We start from the raw sequence: 21,946 nt of genomic DNA, 5'->3' as shown, positions 1-21,946 counted from the left end.
TCAATGGACAGAGATGGGATGGAAGGTCCTTCATGAGAATGACATCAAGGTCCTCTGATTCATAGGAGTCACCTTGAGTTCAGTATATGACAGCCACTGAACAAGTAGAAGAAAGGTGTATATGTAGATGTGTCCATCTCAATAGGAAAGATTATTGGGGCATGGAAGAGGCTAAGCTAAACCAAGGGAATGTCACTTCTATTTCTCCCTAAAATAAAGGGAATGGAAGGAATGAGATGAACATGTGCAACTAGCTTCCTACAGAAAGCATTTCAAGGTAAGTTATGTCAAAGCTATGAACCTAACCTGGGCCCATGGTTTGAGGAGGCAGAAAGTCTAGATTCCCCCAGATGGTTTAACTTCTACAAACCCCATCAAACTCAACAAGTATAGATTTAAACATCACTAACAATATCTATTATTATCACTTCATGTGATAATATAATTCTAGCCTGTGGGTATTTTAGTTAGGGAAAGACAAATACTGGAATACAGTACACCAAGTACAGAAGGAAAACAGCAGACATTAATAAAAACAATGAAAACGTTTCTCTTTCTGTGGAAGAACTCATTTGGGTTAGAGCTCCCTGAAGTATAGGGAAGAAACATGCAGTGGCAAAAGAGGGGGGTGAAATGGCATTGGATAGAGAAGTGCAAACAAAATGGGAAGGTGCTATTAAAGGACAAAACAATAGAACTGGAAAAACTGAGCACTGCTCATGACAGCTGAGCCTCACCACAGCACAGACAAGTTAAAAGCATTTTCCTGGGATTTATTGGAAAACCCATGGACAGCCGAACACAACATGGCTGTCCTATTTTATTGGATTAGTTGGTAGCACATATTTTTAGCACTTAAACAAACATTTTTGTGAAATTTAGGTCTGAGAAACAGGATTCAAGTTTTGGAAATTTAGGGAAACAACTTCCCCCCAATGTGTAGGTAGAGGAGGCAGCTGCCAGGTGAAACACCACAGAGTGAGGGCTATCCTGCCTTCCTTGGGCAGAAGTGCACAAAGTAAGCAATCTTCCTAACTTCAGGAATTCTCAAAGTCTTTAACAGATGAATGTACAATAGAACACTCCCAAGAGGGAGGTACAGTAGGTGACCTGTCACAAATATATTTAACCATTAAACTCCTTTATTTGTCATGCCTATCTATTAACATCTGCAATAATGTTCTATTGAATCCAGTTTGAAAAACAATAAGCTCATGATGATTGATTTTATGTATTGACGTGGCTGGCCACAGTGCCCAAATATTTAGTCAAACATTACTCTGGATGTTTTTGTGAGGATGTGTGGAAGAGATTTTCATTTAAATCAGTACTTTGAGTCAGATTGCCCTCCACAGTGAAGGTGGGCCTCATCCAATCAGTTGAAGACCTGGATAGAACAAAAGGCTGACCTCCCCTGGGCAAGAAGGAATTCTGCTGGTAGACCACCCTTTAGACTTCACCTGCAGTGCTGGCTCTTTCTGGCTTGCCAGAAGGCTGGCTTTGCATCCAAACTACAACCTTTCCCTGAGTCTCCAGTTTGCCAACCTTTCCCCTCAGATTTTCAACTCCAAAGCCTCCATGATAACATGACCCAATTTCTTAAAATGAATCTATATCAAATTTCTGTATCTATACATCCTATTGGTTCTGTTTCTCTGGAGAATCCTGACTCACATACTAAATTACTGTAAATTTAGAAAATAAAATGGAGTATATTTCCAGGTAGTCAGATTAACTGTTATTCATGGCAAAAGAGCAAGAGGAATGTACATATTTCTAATGCACCATACAACATATTTTGAGATAAAGGACAGCTAAAAACCCAGGCACTGAGACCAAATATTAAACATGTCAGAACAAAGTGGATCTTAAAAAGCAAAAGTACCAATATAAGAACTAAGGGATCAGAACATCAAATGAAAAAAATTCCGGATTTTTATTGAGGTCTTATCTAAGGCAAGCCAGACAGACCAAAAACTTTTAGCTGACATGCAGGCAGAAGCTTCAGCTCAGTTTGGCTTATGCATTCATGCTCCAAAAGCAAAGCCACAGAAAGAGGGATGTGGAGTCACATGCTTCTGCATGAAAAAGGCACAGCCAGAGAAAAACTAAAGAAAAATCAAAGTGTAGAATCGGTACAAGGTTTGCGAGGGAAAGGCCCAAGACAAGGTCCCAGGGTCCTTACTGATCTCACCTAGTGTGAGGCAAGGAGCCAGGAGCAAGTCATCCCACCCTCTGGGCAAAGGCTTCACCTTCTTCTCACACATGCTACTTTGAAGGCTCTAGAGTTATTGCAGCTTCTATTAACAATTTCTAAGCTTCCACCGCACAATTCTCCTTAACTGTGCTTATGGTCCACCTATTACCTGACACAATAACTATATTTATTTGGTTTCAATATTATGTGGTCTCCTAAAAAGAATTTGATGTTTATTACAAAAACAAGGACATATATTTAAAAAGAGTGAAAGATAAAAGTCAACAAATACAGGAGAAAGGGAAGATTATATTCTGTTTAAAGAGAAAAACCATAGAAAGAAGAGATAAATTTGAAATTCAATTCAATAAGCATTTACTACCAGACTTCTTTCCAAATCTAATGTCTTCACCATCATTGCACAGAGGTTAGGAAGGCTGCCATTTGCCTGCTATGACCTTGAACCCAGTTACTTAATTCTCTGTGACTCTATTTCTCTATCTATAAAATGGAGGTAATAGGGCAAAAAATAGAACTTGCCCAGAAATTAGCACAACTTCAAATTCCTGCTTATTTCTTCCATTTCTAACCTAGTGAAAGTTCCTGAAAGAAGTCTAAGAGAGAGAGAGCCAACATTTATATGTTAGCACTCTACAAACTTACTCATTCAATCACCATAGCTTTGAGAAAACATTTTTTAAGAAGATTTGTTTATTTTTGAGAGAGAGATTGAAAGAGAGCACAAGTGGGAGGGGCAGGGGAAGGAAAGAAAATCTCAAGCAGATTCATTGCTAACCACAGAGATGCAGGGCTCAATCTCACAACCCTGAGATCAGGACCTGAGCTGAAACCAAGAGTTGGTCGCTCAATGGACTGCACCACCCAGGTGACCCAGAAAACATTTTATCAATATATAGATAAAATGAAAACTGAGAGATCCTAGAACTAAGATCAGAAGCTGCAAGTGACCTAAAATCTACTCTCTTGTGAAGCACAGCATGGAGTGATGCTCCATGGAGCAGAATACCCAGATCAACCTTCCTTAGAATCACTCAAAATGCTTGTTCCTAGAGTCTCACTAAGACCTACTTAATTGTATTCTCTTGATAATAGAATTTGATAGCAGAATCTAGATAGCAGAATTTGAGTTTCCTTTTTTTAAAAAATATTTTATTTATTTATTTGAGAGAGAGACAGTGAGAGAGAGCATGAGGGGAGAAGGTCAGAGGGAGAAGCAGACACCCCTTGGAGCTGGGAGCCCAATGTGGGACTTGATGCTGGGACTCCAGGATCATGACCTGAGCTGAAGGCAGTCGCTTAACCAACTGAGCCACCCAAGCGCCCCAAAATTTGAATTTCTTGATGGTAGTGGTTTTAACAAGCCACCCACTGCCATGATTCTTCTGTATACTCAAGAGCCATTGGTTTATTGCTCAGGAGCATGGACTGTGAAATTGGGCCTGGTCCTGGTTTTGCTCAGTTACAGATATGTGACCTTGGGCATATTACTCAACCTTTCTAAATTTTTTACTTTATCCAAAATATGGAGATTATAGAAGCTCACAAGTTTACCGCAGTGAGGGGCACCTGGGTGGCTGAGTTGGTTAAGTGACTGCCTCCAGCTCAGGTTGTGATCCTGGGGACCTGGGACTGAACCCCATGTCAAGCTCCCTGTTCAGCAAAGTGTCGTCTTCTCCCTCTCTCTCTACTCCCCCCCCCACCTTGTGCTCACTCTCTTTCTCTCCCCTACCCCAATAAATAAATAAATAAAATCTTTTTAAAAAAAGGTTACTGCAATGATTAAATAACAAATGCTTAGAGCCAAGTTCAAGGTTTGGAACATGGTAATTATTACTTCCTCCACATAACATTAACTTGATTTCCTTTCTGTTTCCTCATTCAACTCTAGAATTCACTAGCTTTGATTTCTTCTCCATCACTTAACTGAAACAAGTCAAGTGAACATTACCAGTGGCCTCCTTGCTAATGCAGTAACGTTTTTCCAATCTCATGCAGCTTTGAATCCATTTTGTCCCTCACTTATTCATTAAAACTCTATTGTGCATCTGTTCTGGGCCAGACATTGGACCAGGTAGAAGGTATATAATGATGAATACAGCAGATACAATATCTACCCTCACAGACTTTTCAAGCCTATGCTAGGAACAGTGATTTCAGTAAGTAACCATACGGTACTATAAAAGAACAGCTGTCATTGTCCTAAAAGAAAATGACAGAAAAGACATTTTGTCAAAGAGGGTCAGGGAAGGTCTGAAACTTGAGAAGGAACCAGGTATGAAAATAATAGTAATAGTTCTCAGGGTGCCTGGGTGGCTCAGTCAGTTAAGCATCTGACTTTTGATTTTGGCTCAGGTCATGATCTCAAAGTCCTGAGATGGAGCCCCATGCTTGGACCATACTGGACATGGAGCCAGCTTAAGATTCTCTTTCTCCTTCTCCTTCTGTCCCTCCCTGCATGCTCTCTCTCTCTAAAAACAAACAAAGTTTTCACAGAAGAAACAGCAGCATGTGGGAAGACCCCAAGGTAGAAAAGAGCTTGTCACATTGGAGGAAGTAAGAGAACATCCATGTGGCTATACAAGAAGAAGGATGACAGAAAATAAACTGGGAGAGCAGGCATGGGCTCAGCCATGTAAACCGTCATGAAGGTTTGGGCTTAATCCCTAGGGCAACTTGTGGCTATTGGAAGACTGAGACAGAGGATGAAATATTCACTGTGGCTATGATGTGGATGGATTAGAAAGGGCACAGAAGAGAAAATGAAAGAACAGTTGGTTTGGATAGCTTGGATTTGAGTTCTGAAAATGGAGGTAGACACACAAATGGGAGAATTTAAGAAATATTCAGTGGAAAATTGAGAAAATCTGGAGATGAACTGAAAGTGGAAAATAAAAAAGAGGTGCCATGAACTATTTTGAAGCTCAAGGTTGAGCAACTAGCAGCATAGAAGAGCCGTTTACCAAGACGAGACATAAAATATCCCCCTGGGGAAGTGCCAGGATCTGTACATTTGTAGAAATCGCCTTCATGATTCTGATGGCTAGCCTTTGTTGAGAAGAGGCAAGTTAGAGAGGTGGTTTAGAGAATAGCAGTCAAGTTTAATGACTAACAACCTTATCTTTCTTTGGAAGTTGTTTGCCTTGTTCAAGTCTTGTCACTTCCTGGCTATATTACTGGACAAGTTGGTTTCTTCATCTATAAAATGAAAATAATAATAGAACCTGCCTTGTTGGTACCATAAAGGTGGTTATTTTATAAAACATTTGGAGCACTTTCAAGCTACCATTTTAAGATCAGTTGAATAAGCCAGGTGCTTTCACATCTCCAAGGTCTTGCCCTGCCCTGTGCTTGACAGATTCATCTCTGTTTCCATGCAATGACTTCCCGTATTCTTCATGGATAGCTTTCCTTGACTACTCCTCCTACCACCACTGACCCCAGCCAACCATCTAAGCCATTTCTCCTGCTTGCACGATCGTAGAATTTAACACATCATATTAGAGTTATACTTCGTTGTTTTCTGAATAAGGCTTAGAACTCCTAGAAGTAGCTGGCCTTATCTTATACAAATTTATACCCACAGAAATTAGTCTGTTGTCATGGCTCAAAGCCCAGAATGAGTTTGTTGGATTTAGATGAATTTAGCTACCTAGAGCAATCTATACTTTCAATGCCATCCCATTCAAAATTCCACTGGCATTTTTCACAGTGCTGAAACAAACAATCCTAAAAATTTTATGGAACCAGAAAAGACCCCAAATTGCTAAGGAAATGTTGAAAAAGAAAAACAAAACTGGGGGCATCACATTGCCTGATTTCAAGCTTTACTACAAAGCTGTGATCACCAAGACAGCATGGTACTGGCACAAAAACAGACACATAGACCAGCAAAACAGAGTAGAGAGCCCATATATGGACCTGCAACTCTATGGTCAAATAATCTTCAACAAAGCAGGAAAAAACATCCAGCAGAAAAAAGACAGTCTCTTCAATAAATGGTGCTGGGAAAATTGGACAGCTATGTGTAGAAGAATGAAACTCGACCATTCTCTTACACCATACACAAAGATAAACTCGAAATGGATAAGCGACCTCAACGTGAGGCAGGAATCTATCAAAATCCTAGAGGAGAACATAGGCAGTAACCTCTTCAACACCAGGCACAGCAACTTCTTTCAAGACATGTCTCCAAAGGCAAAGGAAACAAAAGCGAAAATGAACTTTTGGGACTTCATCAAGATCAAAACCTTCTGCACAATCAATAAAACAAAGAGGCAATCCACAGAATGGGAGAAGATATTCGCAAATGACACTACAAAGGGCTGATATCCAAGATCTATAAAGAACTCCTCAAACTCAACACTCAAAAAAACAGATAATCATGTCAAAAAATGGGCAGAAGACATGAACAGACATTTCTCCAAAGAAGACATATAAAAAGAAGAAGAAGAAGACATACTATGTCTTGTGTTGGCTAACAAACACATGAAAAAATGTTCATCATCACTAGCCATCAGGGAGACTCAAATCAAAACTAGGTGGTATAAGGTGGTGTAAGGTGGGGTAAGATGCCACCTTACACCAGTTAGAATGGCCAAAATTAACAAGACAGGAAACAACAAGTGTTGGAGAGGATGTGGAGAAAGGGGAACCCTCTTACACTGTTGGTGGGAATGCAAGTTGGTGCAGCCACTTAGGAAAACAGTGGGAGATTCCTTAAGAAATTAAAAATAGAGCTACCCTATGACCCTGCAACTGCACTACTGGGTATTTACCCCAAAGATACAGAGTTAGTGAAAAGAAGGGCCATCTGTACCCCAATGTTCATAGCAGCAATGGCCACAGTTGCCAAACAATGGAAAGAGCCAAGATGCCCTTCAACAGATCAATGGATAAAGAAGATATGGTCCATATATACAATGGAATATTATTCCACCCTCAGAAAGGATGAATACCCAATTTTTGTATCAACATGGATGGGTCTGGAGGAGATTATGCTGAGTGAAATAAGTCAAGCAGAGAGTCAATTATCATATGGTTTCACTTACTTGTGGAGGATAAGGAATAACACACAGGACATTAGGAGAAGGAAAGCAAAGGTGAACTGGGGGAAATCGGATAGGGGAGACAAACCATGAGAGACTGTGGACTCTGAGAAACAAATTGAGGGTTTTGAAGGGAAGGGGAGCGGGAGGTCAGGTAAGCCTGGCAGTGGGTATTAAGGAGGGCACGTATTGCATGGAGCAATGGGTGTGGTGCATAAACAATGAATCTTGGAACACTGAAAAAATGAAATAAAATTAAAATAAATTTAAAAAAACAAAAAATAAAAAAATAAATGAATTTGGCTAAATTAAAAGCAGAATAGTCTCAGGGAATGCATCTCACAAAGTCTCTTGTTTAATTTTATGGTATCATACGGATGCAGACACAGCAGGTTACACCCAAGGGATATAAAAATTTCACCCTAAATGTCTATTTAGGCCCAAACTTAAGCCTAAACCAGTCATGCCAAACATAACACCTTTCTTATCTACCTCTCACCTCTGCTTTGTTCTTCCTGAGCAATGTGGGGCCCATGCCTTTCTGTGGAACAGAAGAAGGGGGAAGGGAGGTGCGGAGGAAGACACACTCCTACAACTTTACAAAACTTTCCTTCACCCCTAAATGAGGAAAAGAAGGTAGAGAGAGAACTGCTACTGTATGTGCCGGAACAAGCATGCTCAGGCTGCTTTGAGTCCCTTCTTACCATGTGCTCCTGTGTGGACAGTCCAAACATCAGTAGGTAGATACCAATATTAATACTGTAGTAAGCCACCCTGGAACCACCTTTGTAGTAGGACCTGTGGTTTTTACCATGCTCTCGCATGGAAGCACAACTTGGTTTCTTTTATGCTACTGCTTCTGGAGTCTTCAAATCCCAGAAAATATGTGTGACACACTGGTTGTGCATTTTTTAAACCAAAATACTTTCAGAATTTGGTCTCTTTCAATGCTAAGGTTGCTAAAGCTTTCAATCTCCAGAGAGTATACAGGAGGGACTAGTCCTGCATTTTAAACTACAATAATTTAATAAAAGGTTTGAATTCCTAAGGGAAAAGATGAAAGAACTTTTCACTCTACCATTTCATCTCAAGGCATAGAGGCAAAGCAAGAGGCAGTCTGACATATACAAGCAGACAGTTCTGGAGCCAAACAAACCTACACAAATGCTGATTCCTTCACTTTTTAGTGTGTGCTCATTAGAGTTGTTAACAACAATAATAATACTAATAATAATAGTAATACTAACACTTTTATGTGTTTACCACATCACACACTGTTTATATACTTTATATACAGTGACTTAATCTTTTTTTAAAAGATCTTATTTATTTATTTGACAGACAGAGATCACAAGTAGACAGAGAGGCAGGCAGAGAGAGAGAGGAGGAAGCAGGCTCCCTGCTGAGCAGAGAGCACGATGCAGGGCTTGATCCCAGGACCCTGGGATCATGACCTGAGCCAAAGGCAAAGTCTTTAACCCAGTGAGCCACCCAGGCACCCCTACAGTGGCTTAATCTTAAGAAAAATAAAGCCCACGAGGAAGACCCTACTATCATATTTCCCAGTGAAGGAAACTGAGGCACAGAAAGGTTTAGTAACTGGTACAAGCTAAGTAATAGCAGAGCCAGGATTCAAACCCAGGCAGTGTAGCTCTAAACCAATGTAATCTGGCTCCAAATACCTATGCTTACATCCACTGCATTCCCCTGTCCCCCTGTGACTCAGGAGCACATCATCCAACTCTCAGAATCTAAGCTTCCTGGTCTGTAAAAGCAGTTCTAATGAGGTTGACCTCAGTGAGGCCTGAAGAAAATGTAAAAAAAAATGTAAATAGAATCCCAGACACCCAAATGGGTACCCATACTAGATAAAGTGCCTTTAATTTCCAACTTGCTCATAAGGTGTTTTTAGAACTCTAGGTAAATTCTAATAAAATTCTAATAAAAGTCAGAATCTAGAGGGCCTATGGACAACAAATGTAATGGCTGGAATGGACAAATTAGAGGCCTTAAATTCAAGTTTCCCAAAACTCAAACTGATTGAGAAGGCAGTCTGAACTGACTCTGAAGCCAACTATTTCAACACTTCTCAATAAACTGTGGCTTTTATGGACAGAAGTCCACCAACAGGTAATGACCAGAAGAAGTAAGGGTCCAAAGCTTGGAGAACCCAGAGGGAGACCAATTATTTAGAGCTGGATGGGCTAGTTAGAAAAGTCCTTGAAACATGATTAGAACATTTCCAGGAAGAGAAGAGGAAAGGCCAATGTCATGCAAAGAATCTGCATGATCAAAGCACAGAAAACTCCCTTCACACAGGGATAGTGAAGGGGGGGGTGGGCTCTTAACAAGAGAAAGAGTAAAGGAGGCCTGGGAAACGGGCCTGGGAAGAAGCCCGGACAGGCCTTGAATGTCACACGATGGAATGAAGGTTTGACTCTCTATGCCACAGAAGCCATCAGGGTTTTGTTTTGTGTTGTTTTGTTTTTAAAGGAAAGGACAACCTCAGACCGGTGCTTTAGCAAGACAGTTTGTGTGGTGTTGTGTGTGGATTAAAGTGAAGAGCACAGGTATGAGGGAGACTGATTTTGAGGGAGACAGTATAAGGGAACATTTGATTTTCTTTCTCACCAATATAATAAAATATACACCAAAATACACCAACATACTAAAATCTTAAGATAGAAGGGCCAAATGTAATTTGTCACTGGACTAAAAATAGAAATACAGCATTACTACCACTAAGGAAGACCAAACTAAAAAATTGTAGCTGTTAGCAAACTGCCACATAAAATTTCAGATGTGCGAAGAAACGCAATTGTAGAATTACGTACATATTTCCACCAGATAACGGAATCTGGACAAAGTATATGAAGTAAGCAGAGAAGTAAACAAAATGTTCCAAGCTCAAGAAGTGCCTTACTTTTCACCAAGAAGACCCAACGTTGTTTTCTTTGAAATCAGCTTTCATATGCCCTTGAAGAGAACCTGATAGAGTGTTGTGGAAAACTCGACTTCTGAAATCATGATGAAAACTGCAACTCGACACGAGCAAACTGGTACTATGTCAGAGCGACAAGTTCCTGAACTTTTGACCCACACACCCAAAAAAGTGGAGTGAAAGAATGTTTCAGAAGAGTCAAGTGAGAGCAGTAGAAAAGAACAGGCCTCTTCCCCACCAGCAGCCACAATTGACCAGGGGGAATGGGCGCTGCGTTACTGAATGTGGTTTTCTACACTGGCCAGTGATCCTCCCACAGAATCCCAAACTAAACACCATTTCTTCAAGGCCCCTCCTTTTAAGCTGTAGGTCCCCTATTAAATATCTTTCCCTGTATTCATCATCCTCAATACTTGAATGGGTAATTAGTCTAAGTGTTTTTCTCAAACACTTTTAACTCTTCTTTAAATATTTTATGTATGCATACTGTATTTCCTCAATTTAAGTACAAATATTTAGGTATCTTTCTGTAATTTTATTATCATGGCTTACGTGGCATGTAAAAATTAAAAACCAAACAATAGTCACAATAATAGCTAAGACCTTTTGAATGCTAACCATGTGCTCAGCATTGTTGCCACAGCTGTATTTTAACTCACTTAATCATTACAACAAGTACATGAGGTAGCTACTGTCACTGCCCTCCAGAAAAAAACTGAGGCATGGAAAGGTTTTTATCTTTACCTCACTCATATAGCCAGTACGTGTATGATCTCAGGCAGTCTGATACCAAACTGTGCTCCAATGAACCTTTCAATTAGCAATAATCGCACCTCGGATAAACCTCATTGGCTACGATACTGCCACTGTGCAAAGCTCCAATGTACCTTTCAATAATTTTTTCCTTGAATTCAAATTCCAAAAGGAAAACAGAAAAAAATGGAAACCAGACGCCCTAGATAGGAGCTACAGATAAGATTGGTTCAGGGAAGGTTTGGCTTTTTAAAAATGTAGGAAATAATCTTCCTATGATCTCTGCAAGATTATGTGATCCATCCTAGTACAGCGTCATCTCTGACATCAACGCCAAGGGCAACATGGTTTCCTGGACCTCTGCTTCCCCTGCAATGCCTTTATCTTAATGTGCTGCCACTTACCGGGATCTGAGGATAAATGTGAATATAGTAGATACAGTGGTGGTTAAGTAGAAGAAGCATCCCAAATAGAAAACATACCATTCCTTACTGAAACAGCGACCTCTTCGCTCACTTTCTGGTTAGCTAATAGCCACAACTGGCCAGGGAGAAGAGGGAGGAGGAAGGATTTCAATGACCCCAGAAGATTTCAGAGCAGAGAACAGAGCAGCATTAGCCTGGCACTGTTCTTTGGTACCAAGTCTCCCTGTCAACCACTGCAGTAAGTACTCATCTGCCTTTGGGTGCTGTTAGCCCATAAAGCAAACCCCACTGGAAAGTAGGGCTGAGCTGAGTGCTATAGGTATCTCCATTCTGTCCTGGTCCTTTGAGCCTCTGTGTTTCTATAGGGTCTACTCAATGTGTTTCCACTTTGACTTCTCCAATATTGAAGATATACTGGCTTCTCTCCAGCTCTCAGGTCTCAGAATATTCTCTTCTTTGGTTCTATCCCTATATCACTTCAGACCCTTGGCTTTAAAAGGCCTTTAAGCTTTTGCTCTCAGGCTCTTGCTGCCCTGAGACCACCACATAAGGAATCCTGGGCCAGCCTCCATGAGGATAAGAGACCATCCTCGGGCAAAAACTAGACCCAAACTCAAGACACGTGAGGGAGGCCCTCCAGGCACGGTTGTCCTGCCAGATGACTGCAGTAAGAACAGTGACCCCAGGCAGACCAGCAAACTAATCATCCAGCTGAGCCCTGTCCAAACTGCTAAAACACAGCAATTTATGAGCAGAAAAAATACGTTTTGACAAGGTTTGTTTTGAAGAAACAGCTAATTGATAAAAACACCAAATGAAAATTGAGACAAGAAACAAATAAATCATGTATTACCATGATACAATATATTCTTTTTAACAATCAACCTTAAAGTTTTATATATCGTCTAACTGCCCTTCCACTATTATCTCTCCTACACACACACACACACACACACACACACACACACACACACTCCCTCTTTCTCTCTCACTCTCTCTTCAATCTCCCACCTGCCCTGTTCATCTCTTTTGGGCATCTCATTTCTCAGTGTCCTTACTGGTGTATTGCCAGCTCAGTTTTCTTTCATTTTGTTTTGTTTAATTAGCTCTTTTCCCATAGATCCAGCTCCTTCAGTCTATGAGGAGTAGCTATCACTTACTATGTGTCAGAAACTGTTCCTCACCATCACCTTATGAGGCAGAGCCACCATTATTCCACTCATTTTATATATAAGAAAGCTGAGTGCAGTAGATTAAGTCTACTCAAAGTCCCAGAGCTAATCATGAGTGAAGAGGTAGGATTTGAATCCAGGCAGGAAGGCTCAATCAAGTCCATGCCCGTAAGAACTACACTATATTGCACCACACTCTCTAGTGGCCCCTAGGCTCTCCAAGCTTTACATGTCCAAAACAAAAATCATTATTCTTCTCTCACAAATCTCCTATTCTTTAAATTCCCTACTTTGATAATGGATTACCATTTACTTATATGGCTAAAAAACCTCACCCATGTTTAAGGAGAAACCATATCCTATGGAATCGTGCGCTCTCATCTACCTCCCTACCATCACCTTACATCAAGAGACCATGGTCTTTATCTTACAAAATTGGAAGTAGGCTTGTTGCTAGTGTCCTTATCTGTGACTGGACAGGTCAGCAATTTTCCTTTTTCTTTCCCCCAATCCATGTCTACATCACCACTAAGGAGAACATACATTCTCAGTGAAATAGTTTACCTTGAGAGGTGCAAGATAAGTAGCCACAGTGGTATGATTATGGGTATAACTGTATGTTTGCAGGGAGTGTTACCTGAAGACAGGCTAACCAACTCATTCCAGTTTACCTCAGATTTTCCTATGTCAGCAATGAAAATCCTGCATAGCAGGAAACTGCTCATTCCCTGAACTACAAGCCAGGATGGCTGGTCACCCTCCTTAAGGAAGATGTTTAACTAAGTGATTGAATGTAGGAGTCTATGCTGATATCCAGCCTCCAGTGAAACCAGATGGAGTTATGCCTTTTTTCTTCTTTTCACGAAATTAACTAGAAAGAGAGGAGATGGTCATACCACCAATTTCATAAAACCTCACTTAGGTCAACAAACCAGCAGCTTTTGAAACAGACGACTGTTCTTTCCTTCTTAAAATATTTTCTTCACTTGGTTTCCAGCATCACACTCTCCTGGTTTCTTCTAGCCTTAACTTTCAATGTCCTTTAATGATTCCTATCTCATCATCTAATTGTTGGAAAGCCCCAAGTTTCTATGTTTGACCCTATGATTTTCTCTATTGGTATCCATTAGATAGGTGACCTTATCTAGTGAACTCTAAAGTTCACAATCAATTTTAGTCTAAGTATAGCATCAAAGAAAGGTCAAAATGTCACTTCTATTACTGATTATTGAAATACTTATACTGCAGAATATAATTCCAGGCAAAGCTCAATTCTGTAACAACTATTGCATGTGGTGGTCCTTGTCCTATTGCCTGGAACTCTGTAGAACTATTTTTTCCCCTTGAATCACCAGGTAACTAGACTTGCTAATATTTTGCTGACTATCTCATTCACTCATAGGAACATCTGTATAACCACAGGCTTCTCCTAGTGCAAGCTGCATCTTGAAAAATAGCCTGGAAGATAAGAAAATTTATATTCTCTGAAGGCAGACATCCCAAAAAGATACAAGAAAATTAATGAAGCTTGGTTCTTTCTCCGAAACTCACCAATCAAGTTATGTCAGTCCTCCTCCTAAGGAAGAGTGACTCCAAAAACAATGAGAAGTCAGGACTATAACACTGATGGAGGTTCCTCATAGGAATATAGAAACTGGGTAATATGTGTTCTCCCTATAATAAATACCATGCTTATGCTAAATCTTTTCATTACATCTCCAGCTTCCATCTCGTCCCTGATATTCACCTGCCTACTCAGGGTCTCTGCTTGGAAGTCTAATAGACATTTCAAACTCCACATGTCTAATAGAAAATTTGATATTTCCCCCAACTATCTTCTTCATTTCTGTATTGTATGCTAGGTTTCTAGGATAGTATTGCTGCCACAATGAAATACACAGGCTGGGAAGCTTAAACAACAGAAATTTGCTTTCTCACAGTTCTGGAAACTAGCAGTTTAAGGTGCCAGCATGGTTGGTTTCTCCTGAGATTCTTCTCCTTGACTTGCAAGTGACCACCTTCCTGCTGTGCCATCACACACCTTTTCTCTATGTACACATATCCCTCTTGTCTTCCTTCTCTTATAACGACACAAGCACTATTGGACTACAGTCCCACTTTTGTGATTTCATTTAACCTTAAATTCTTCCTTAAAGTCCCCGTCTCCAAAGACAGTCATACTGGGATTTGGCTTCCAACACAGGAAGTGGGGTTGAGGAAAGACAAAATTCAGCCCATGACTAGTCCTTCCACAGTTGTCCTCCATTTCAGGATATGGTACCACTATTGATCAGTTGCTTTGGCCAAAACCTTAGGAATCATGTAGGCTGCCAAATTCTTCACTCTGTACATCCAGCTCAGTAGCAAGTATGTCAACTCTACCAATTCCACATCCTACCACTTCCACTAGAGACTTCAGGTTCAACCTTCTTCTTGTGCCTGCTCTACTGCAACAGACTCCTGATTGGTTTTATTGCTTCCTTTCTTGCCCTGCCACAGCCTACTTTCCATATATTCACCAGAGATAGCTTTAAAAGTAAGTTGGATATCATTACCTCCCTGATTTCAACACCCCAAATGGCTTCTCATTAGACTTAGGACAAAGCCCAACTATAGTGTATGACCCACCATCATCAACTCCTGCTTATCTCTCTGTCCTCATTGCAGATCTGCATGTATTCTCTCTCTCTAAAAAAATAAAATAAAATAAATATCCTGAAGAACTTGATGCCAGTAACTCAACAACTTGAATGAAATGCACAAATGTACTGAATAGCATGAGCTACAACAGCTCGTTCAGGAAGGAAGAACTACGTTTTTAATAGCCCTGTATCTATTAAGAAATTAAACCTACTTTTTTCTGCCTTTTTAAAGATTTCTTTCTTTTTTTCTTTTTACTCTAAAATGAAAAAGCAAAAGTAGAAAAAAAATTTTTCAGGGGTACAGGTCTGTGATTCATCAGTTTTATGTAATACCCAGTGCTCATTATAACACATACCCTCCCCAATCTATTTTTAACTGGTGCATGTTAAAGAAATTGAATGAAAATCTTTTCCACAAGGAAAACTGACTGGTTAATTCTACCAAGCATTTAAGCAAACGAGACAGAATATCTAAACAAACTCTTCTAGAAAACTGAATAGGAAGAAATACTTACCAACTCATTTTCTGAGACTAGAGACTAGCACTAGTCGAATACTGAAACCAGGCAAAGACAGTAATAAAACTAAAGACAAATATACCCCAGAACCAGAGATGTAAAAATCCTTAACAAAACTTTAACAAGTTGAATGTGACAATACAGACAAAACATCATAGATCAGGACCAAGTGGGGTTCATCCCAGAAGTACAGTGCTAGAAGAAGTTCAAGGAGGCCAGTTTGGCTAGACTGAATGAGCTGGGAAGTAGGAAGAAATCTGAGCAGTAAAAGAAAGGAGATCATGAGGCCTGTGCACATGTTCAAATCATCTGACTTAATTGGTTCCGATGACCCTGAACTAAACAGGCAATACTAATGGTAAGCATTTGAGACCCTTTTATAGGCAGACTGGGAGGATTTGGGGGATAGAGTAAGTATCACAGAGAACTGTCAACCTCATCCTAAGGATTTGGATTTTCAATCCCAGGGAGAGGTACTTGGGAAGCCACTGCAGGGTCTAGAGCAGAAGAGTGATATACCATCTTTTAACAGTATATTTTGTTGAGAACATATTTTAACAGACCAAGGTTAGAATCAGGGAGACCAAATAATAATATGTAAAGCATTTTAAAAATAATAAACAAGTCAATATTAATAATTAGTACTATATTAACAGTCATTTTCTTAGTACACCATTTCTGACAAGCTGCTCTACATAGACTTCTTATAAATAACAGTCTTTTGATAAAATACATTTTGGTGGGGAGGGCTCTCAGAGGAATGTGGGGAACCCACATTCCTTGGATATGTATTGAAGTACAATGGAGCTAACCATTAATTGTCAGAAACAAAATGTCATGCTGAATAATAGAACCCTAGAATAACACAGCATTCCTTAATGTGATGTGGTTGGTCCTGACTTGATTGTGATGCCATAAATATACAATATTTAACATTATTCCAAAGAGCTGGTCTCCTTTAAACCACCCACCTATAGTCATATTTCCCCTGATTGATGGTCAGAGACCCCTTGTAGGGTTTAATTCCTACTTGTGCCAGAATAATCCAGAAGAAGCTCTATCTCCTACACGGCACAAAATTTCCCAGGCCTAAAGACAGTGGATATGATATTTATCTACAACGGCCAGAGACTATTTAAACCTTCAGGAAGTAGAGAACCAGAAAGACTGAAAAAATAGAGCCAAGGCTACAACCAGGTAAATGGAACCAAAGATCTAGTCCAAGACATGAAGCAGCAGTGGATAACAAGCTTGTGTTGAGGAAGGGTTTGAATCAGGATTGTGTTCATGGGTAAGGTTGTGAATATGGAATACACAATAGAATTTTCTTTTAAAAAGGATCTGGAATATGTTTGAGGATGGGGTGGCCATTAGTACTAAGTGGTTTAAAAAACATATATAATCCAATACATGCCTAATTTAGTGCTCTACATCATTATGATTTAATTTGTTTTAACACTCTTAAAAGAATAATGCAATGATGAGAGTATTTGGCTCCTTTGCAGGTGGATAGGGACAAATTTTTTGGAGGCAGTAAATACCCTGTAGAGAATTATCAACCCCATCCGCATATAAAGTCAATTCTGCTGACATGTAAATGTTTTTCACAGGTAGACACTGCAGTTTCTATTTAGCACATGGGCCTTCCACCTGGGAAAGTCCAGCTTGGCAATGACATTTTGGTCCAGCTCATAAAGTTTACCTATTGGCTGCTGTGTGCTTTATAGTGATGCTTTCTAAAGCTAAGAATTATTTGGATAACAAAAGTGATGAGCCAACTAACCCACATACGTCATATTGAAATCCTCGGAGGAAATTGTGCCTACCAGACATATACACATGCACACAACCAGATTTAATATTTGAGTTTCACCAGGTTCTATTAAATGGCTCAGAATGTTTGAAACATATCAAAATTTTCCGAGAAATCCTTATTTCAGTATTTTCCTGATGGAAATGTTTGTGCAATAAAATTTTTCTTTTACTCATTTAGTAGTTTATTGAATGAGTAGTCATTCAATAAACACTACTGAAGTCTATACTCAATAGTTAACACTCAGTTTATAACGATGAAAAGCAAAGGTGCCTGCACTCAAGGACTTGGGTTTAGTGAAGGATAGAAGCATATGCAAGTAGCTACAACTCAAAGAGACAAGCTGATCAGAGAAATATAAACAAGTACTTAAAGGTTAAAGAGAAGGAAGTGACTGTCAGGGTCTTTGAAGACCAACAAAGAGTTATGTATGACCTGGATCTTAATGGATTGGAAAAATTTTCTGAAAAGGAGAAGAAGAATGACAGAAGGAACAAAGCCTGAATGACAGAAAGAACAATAACAAAACACCATAAAGTGTCTAGTTATTTACTACAGTAATCAACCTGCTTGCATTTTCTGTTTCTAAACCCTTCCTTATACTCTGCTAAGTCCTAAGCATATATTATGGCTATTTGTTGAGTCTGAAAGATTAAGAAGCTTTTCTTCTTTGACTATAGTAAAGACAACAGTTCTTCTAAAATAAATTTATATATTCTAAATAATTCCTGTCAAAATTTCAATAAACACACACATATATATAACTAAACCATGCTAAAATTAATCTGGAAAGTAGCAGAAATGAGATAATAAAGAAAACTAGTACAAAAATTAAGACCGGACTAATCCTAGCAGATATAACCTATTAAAATATGTTCTGTAGCCTCTGAAATAAATACATATTACTGGGTTAAAAATAAACAGAATTATGCCTCAGAACTAGAACCTATTAAATATAGCACCATGGTATTCAATAAAGGAGACCCCATTAATCAATGAGCAAGTGAAGCTTTAGTCAATAGTGCTATCTGAGTCATCAATTAGCACTTTGGAAAAAAAATCTATTTAGAATCTCATTTCATTTCACACACCAAAATAAATTTTAGATAAATTAAGTAAGTAAACACAAAAAATCAAACAGAAATTAGTTGAAAAAAGTAAAATGAATACCAAATGTCTAGAGGCAAAGGGATTTTTACTAAGCTTAGAAATGATGAAAGACATAAGGGAAAAAATGAAAGATCACACTATATGAAAATATAAAACTTCAATACAGAAACTGAAAAATCATGAGACTAGGATCAAATTGTGGAAATGCTTGCTGAAAATACTAAAAACAGTACCTTACTGTATTATAAGCTTATATTACTTGACCAAAAACTCCACAGAAAAAAAGTTGGGTAGGTGGGAGATACAAATAACTGCAAAATTAAATAAATATGAAAGGGAAAATAAAAACAATTGTACTTATTATTTATAACTAATCAATAAGCATATACAACTTATATTCATCATTAGTAATAGAAACATAAAATAAAACAAGAATATTCACTCTTGGGCTGATATTTTTATAACTAATACTATTTGACACAGATGCAGAGATGGTACAGCGGAGAATCTTAGTGTTTGCTAAGGGCACTGTCATTACTTTTATCTTCTTGATTTTTGAAATGTCTTTGATAATGACATATTAGTTTTTAATAAAAAAAAGTGATAGGCGTGTATTAATTAAGAAATATAACTTCTCCAAATTGGTACTAAAACATAATCCCACATAGTGGGCCAGAGGGCAACAGGATCTCTCAGTAAAGAAGGGCGATTTCATCTATCAGCCTCTGCTGAGATAGCATGGTAGAGAAATACCAGTTGTCTATATGCTCAAAATGCTTAATAACAAAACAGGTGTTGCTATATAGCCATTATGAGTCAAAGCCAGAATTTTATTTTTTAGAGAACAAATAACTGAAACATGTATATCCAGCAGAGATGTATCCTACAGAATTCTAAGCTGTGAACAGTGTGACTGAATCACTAGGAACTTTGCCTCAAAGGGACCCACGTGTGTAAGTGCTTCAGAAAATTTTATCATCTATTTCTCTTTTAAAAAAGTTGATGCAGGCATTTGAGTTTATTTCAATACAGTTTTAAATACTTAAAAAATCACTCCATCTCTACACTCTTTGTTGGTGGGCAATGGTGGAAGTGTATGTATGGAGGGTAATTCTTGACTGTTCACTGAAATCCATGTGATAGATGAATAGAAATGATAGAAGGGAACTACATGTGCTGATGGGACAAAGGGCCAAAAGTTCAACATAGAGGTTACTGAGAGAGAAGGGTCATGAAGGGTCACAGAAAATTCCACATGCTAGTTCATTTCTTGGACTAGAAACCATTAATGAGTTTCCCCTTGTCCTTCCCCCTTGTATAAAGCATGTAAGAAATAAAATCAAGGTCCTCCTTTCAAAATTAATTCACAAAATTGTTGAACCAGCTACACTGAATAAATTTACATTTCTCTTTTTGCAAACCTATTTAGAGACTACAGTTTTGTGAAGCTATTTTGCAGAATGTATAACCATCAGGACCAGGCCACTGTAATCCTGATTTTAACCCAGGAGAAAGGAGAATGGGGATGGTTGAGGCTGGCCTCCAGGTACCTTATCTAACAATTTAAATCAGTCCCATAAAATTTAAATAAACCTACCTTCCTTGGCTTCTATTCACATGATAGGATACAAAGAGAACTTGCCAGGCTGTGGGTCCTCATGCATCAGCTGCTAGATTTTTTTCTCCACTGACCATGGGAATTTCCAGTTCAGGAGTTTGGTGGTCATGCTGTCCTAGATGGAGTGAGAGCCAAAGGACTTGGTCACACAGTGCTTATATGTTGCTTTCCTTTCTTCCCTCATAGGGTGGAAAGGTGTTTTAGGAATGGTGATTAATAAAGAATAAGAGTGAAACTAATTTGAACTTGGTTGTAGGAAGGTTTTTCATTTACTCTATCCTTTCTGTATCTAAGAGTTAAAGAAACCACAGAAAATTTCCAACAGAGCTGAAGAATTACAACACTTAAAAATCAGAATACAAGTTTATTAAGTGACTTGATATAAAATAAATGCAAATAAATACTTTTTCTTTATAGTGGCATTAACCAGTCAGAAAATAAATAGCCTATTCCCCCCCAAACAGGGTTGGAGTATAGGAAACCTGTAAGATTAAGTGAAGGGACAGTGAACAGAAAAGAAATTTTTATAAAGTTAGCAATTCTGCCCAAATTCATTTTAATGCAATTTCAATCATACTAAAATATTTTTAGTTTTTTTTTAAACCAGATAAAAGCTGTAAGTAAATATAAAAATAAATGTAGAAGATTGCCTGTAAATTTTCATAAAGAAGAAAACTGAGCCAGGCAGGGTGGAACACTTGCTACATAGCTATTAAGACTATCTACAAAGGTACTGTGATCAGATTACTGTGATACCACTGAAGCAAGACACAATCAGTAGCATCCAGAAAAAGATCCAGTTATCTATGGTAACTTGATATACAGCAAAATTAACATTTTCAATTTAGTAGGAAAAATTCAGTCTATTTAACAAATAGTGTTAGGACGGCTGACTCAGCTAAAAGAAAAGTTTAATTTTTTAATCTCTACCTCACAACTAAATACTAACTACAAAAATTTTCTATGTATTATATAGAACATACATCTATCTCCTTCTTGCTTAATGGCCTCTGAATGTAATGATTTAATTCTTTTAATGGACATAGGAATTTGTTCCAATTTTTTAAGGACACATTCATAGAAGCATAATTACTGGGCAAAAACATAGAAGCATTTAAAATATTACTAGTTATTGCTAAATTTCTGGCACAAAACTTTAGAAGAAATTCCTCACGTGGTTTCTTTTTTAAGGGATTATTTTCAGTTGATTTATGGAGGTCTTAATTTGCCCACTAATCTACTTGATCAAGATAACAAGTATTAATTAAGCACTTTCTTTGCTTCTGACAGTTAACTGCAGGCGAGGCAGAAGGCATGGGATGGTCAAGGGTTACAACAGAAAGCCTTACCCCTTAAGAGTATCTTAAAACAGTACAGAAAACTTTTTACTTAAGTAAAACTTTTTACTTAAGTAAAAAGTACTTAAGTTTGATACTTAAGTACCAAATTGGGTGATAGTGTCTACTATACATGTTTTAAAAGAATCAGAAACAAAATAAAGGTTTTCAAAAAGATAAACTTTGGGGATGCCTGGGTGGCTCAGTTGGTTAAGCAGCTGCCTTTGGCTCAGGTCATGATCCCAGCATCCTGGGATCGAGTCCCACATCAGGCTCCTTGCTTGGCGGGGAGCCTGCTTCTCCCTCTGCCTCTGCCTGCCATTCTGTCTGCCTGTGCTCGCTCGCTCTCCCTCT

General features: G+C 38.7%; 2 long non-coding RNA genes and 1 pseudogene across 4 annotated transcripts in view; 1 reads left to right on the top strand and 2 right to left on the bottom strand.

Annotated features, from left to right (window-relative positions):
• Positions 1-21,946, bottom strand: part of LOC116866143 — a 193,540-nt gene that overhangs the window by 104,628 nt on the left and 66,966 nt on the right. For both annotated transcript variants that reach the window (XR_004382345.1, XR_004382346.1), the window contains exon 2: positions 20,235-20,370. This is a non-coding gene — a long non-coding RNA (uncharacterized LOC116866143). The remainder of the gene's footprint in view (positions 1-20,234; positions 20,371-21,946) is intronic.
• LOC116866144 overlaps positions 1-21,946 on the top strand; it is a 72,166-nt gene that overhangs the window by 30,005 nt on the left and 20,215 nt on the right. The gene's annotated exons all lie outside the window — the stretch shown is intronic.
• Positions 10,851-11,082, bottom strand: LOC116866457 (annotated as a pseudogene).

This window comes from Lontra canadensis, unplaced genomic scaffold (genome assembly GCF_010015895.1).
Source record: "Lontra canadensis isolate GAN:19392208 unplaced genomic scaffold, GSC_riverotter_1.0 scaffold9, whole genome shotgun sequence".
Lineage (NCBI taxonomy): Eukaryota > Metazoa > Chordata > Mammalia > Carnivora > Mustelidae > Lontra > Lontra canadensis.
Note: the sequence above shows the minus strand (reverse complement) of the source record. Positions and strands in the feature narration are given on the sequence as shown.